Source organism: Onychostruthus taczanowskii, unplaced genomic scaffold (genome assembly GCF_017590055.1).
Source record: "Onychostruthus taczanowskii isolate IOZ18803 unplaced genomic scaffold, ASM1759005v1 scaffold25, whole genome shotgun sequence".
Classification (NCBI taxonomy): domain Eukaryota; kingdom Metazoa; phylum Chordata; class Aves; order Passeriformes; family Passeridae; genus Onychostruthus; species Onychostruthus taczanowskii.
Window position 1 is genome coordinate 4,400,265 of NW_024499796.1, and position 2,930 is coordinate 4,403,194.

General features: G+C 44.4%; 1 long non-coding RNA gene across 1 annotated transcript; it reads left to right on the forward strand.

Annotated features, from left to right (window-relative positions):
* Positions 1-538: 538 nt before the first annotated feature.
* On the forward strand, positions 539-2,303 carry LOC121337128. The gene is made up of 2 exons (XR_005952850.1): positions 539-919; positions 1,678-2,303. It is a non-coding gene; the product is annotated as an uncharacterized LOC121337128 (long non-coding RNA).
* The last annotated feature ends 627 nt before the right edge of the window (positions 2,304-2,930 follow it).

Genomic DNA, 2,930 nt, shown 5'->3' on the forward strand with positions numbered 1-2,930 from the left:
GGGAGCAAATCTGTGGGTGAGGAGGGTGAGGAAGAGTTGGGAATGGCCAGTGCAGCACCCTTGGGTGGCTGTGTCTGAGGTGTCACACCAGAAGGGACTTTTGTACAGAGAATAGTCCCAGGCTCATCTCTGCACTGGCCTTAGAGCAATTCCTGTGGAGGGAAGCGTGTAGGAGAAATTGGTACCTGGGGATCCCAGGGACCATTATCTCAGGGTTGAATTCCTGCAGTAAATATCCCAGCTGTTTCCACAACGAGTTTGGGAAACATCCCAAAACAAAATGTTCTCTGTCCTCCTGTGCCAGTCTGTTTTCAGCAGACATCATCCTGACACCTCCTGCAAGCACTGGAAAGCTCCTGGCAGCTCCTGTTCATTAGAGATCCCAATTCCTGCTCACACCAGTTTTACCTCCGTGTCACTCAATTGACTGGAGAGCACAGGAGACGAGGACCTGGGTTCCTATTTCTCATTTTGCAAGAGCAGCTAAATTAACCCTGGGGTCAAAGCCAAATGCCAGCCTCTCTGAACTCCTCCAGGATTCAGTGGCTGTGCAGCACACTGCTGGAAAAGTACCCAAGCTTGCTTTAAACTAGCAGTACCTTGCTCAGAGTGGGCAAACTTATTCTGCTTTTTTTTCTTTTTTTAGTTCTCATCGACCTCTAAACTGCTGTAATCTAGCTCTATAAAGCTTGTTTCTGCTGTATACACTACAGACATGCTCCCAGCTCAATACTGTGCTCAGACTTTACTTGCTGTAAACTGGGAATAATTTCACCCAGGATGAGTTTGCCCGTGTTGCATTGGAAAAGCAGTCTTTCACTTGCCAGCCTGCACTCAGCCATGGTGAAGCTATTCTGGTTACACAATTACTGTAGCTCATCCCAGAAACTGCTGCACATCAGAATTGGATCTCTTACTGGTGAGTAAATTAGAGTAAAACAGAGCTTTGGGATCCATTAGGAAGAAAATGTCAATCTAAGGTTATTTTTTGCTTAGGTTTGCTTTCAGTTTTCTCCACCTTGTTTTATCCTCTAGAATGGCAGCAGGTTGTGTATGTTTATTAAATGCACCAAATATTTCCTTATAAATATGTATTCATTTTGTTTGCTTTCATAAATATATATTTGGAAAGACATATTTATACATACATTTATAAATATTAGTATAAATACATATCTATTTATACAGTAGTGTACAAACTAAACACAGCTATTAAAGGAATTAAATGTAAGTCAAAGCTTGCTATTTTCCAGCATATTGGCAGCTGATCTGTCTCTCTTCTCCCAGCTCTGAAATGTCACCCAGACTTGCCTGTGTGTTGACCCTCATATGCTGCTCTTTGGGGAGTTTCTCTCATGCTGTACAACAGTGTTTCTGTCTGAGAAGCAGCAGGGAAGTTGGGCTTCTGATTTATTGCTGATGAGGAGCAATAAATTTCCTTTAAGGGAAGCACAAGGATGTAGATCATAGATGTGGGAACTCTGGATCAATATTTTTTCCTTTTCCCTCACATAGGGTGTAAGTAGCTGCCGAGCCACCCTCACCAGAGCAAGCAGAATGAATCATCTCTCAGTGTTATCTTCTTCATGTCTGTGCTGCTACAGAGAGACAAGTCCCAAAAAAAACCCCAAAGGTTTTTTTTTTTCCTAGCCTTTACAGTGATTTTTTTTTCTTTAGGCCCAGTAAATTCTTAGCAGATCTGACCTGTTCTCTGTAAGGAAACCACCCCTGTGGCTTGTGGAGCTGCTTCTTCCACTTCCCATGTGAAGGACAGCGTTACAATCACTCTGTCGTCTCCTCTTCAAAGATGAAGATGAAAGAGCCCGTTCCCAGCAGCTGGAAGAGGTGCTCTGGTTAAAACCTCAGCCTGTGAACTCGGGAGGGATGGGAATCCCCTGCAGCCTTCCCCCAAAAAACACCAAGGACTCCCCAAATGTCCTTGCAAGTCCTCAGTGCCCCAGGCTGAGCAACAGACTCTGCAATGCTACACTGAATTAATAGAATTCATACTTTGTAATTCAAGACTATTTTTCATTGTTTTTGTCTTTGGGATTACAGAACCACTAAGGGATTAGATTAGTGATAACAAAGTTAGCAGAAAAAACATACCAGTAACCTTTCATTTAGAACAGCTGTGATCATGCTTTTTGGATCCTGAACATGTCCTGTGCGAGGATTTAAGACCTCTTACCATTGCTCATTACCTGGGAAAGAAGATGTGCTGTGTCATAATCATCACAATCCTCTTGCTTGGCTAAAATCACCTATTAAAACCATTCCTGAGGCTGGAATTAGAACCTGCAGCACAGACCCCTCTTGCTCCTGTCACTGCATCTCCTGATCCCCAGCCCATGTTCTCCTCTTGCCTGCAATACATCAGCCACACTCGGAGAAATCTGCCCTGGCATGGGGGTAAATCTGCTCAGGGGCAGGTGGTGACCTGTACACAGATTTATCTGGCCAGGATGGGTTGTTCTGCTCTCTAAGGTTAATGAATGCTGCCTTTGAGGGCCAATACACCCCCAGAAAATGCAGAATAACCTCTTTTTTTTCCTCCTTCCCCTCCTTTTCTCACTTGCAGATGCTGGCTGCACAGCTGGTAAAACAGATAGGTCTTTCTAACCCTTTCATGCCTGTTCAGTGAGTCCAGGTAGGTTCATAAATATGGTAATGGTTCCCAGAGCATGTCTGGACTGGAAATAAGAGATAACTGCAGCAACAGCTCCACGGCAGGAGGGACTAAATCCACACTCCAGGTCAAATTAACAACCTCCCACTCCCCCCATTAGCATGAGGAAAGCTCTTGTGCTCACCTGTTTGCTGATTACAGCCGTGGAGCTGTAAGGAGGCAGCTCTTGTTTAGCTTATTATCAGAAGGCCCAAGCTCGAGAGAGAACACATTGATTTATACAATGGGGATCCTGCCTGGT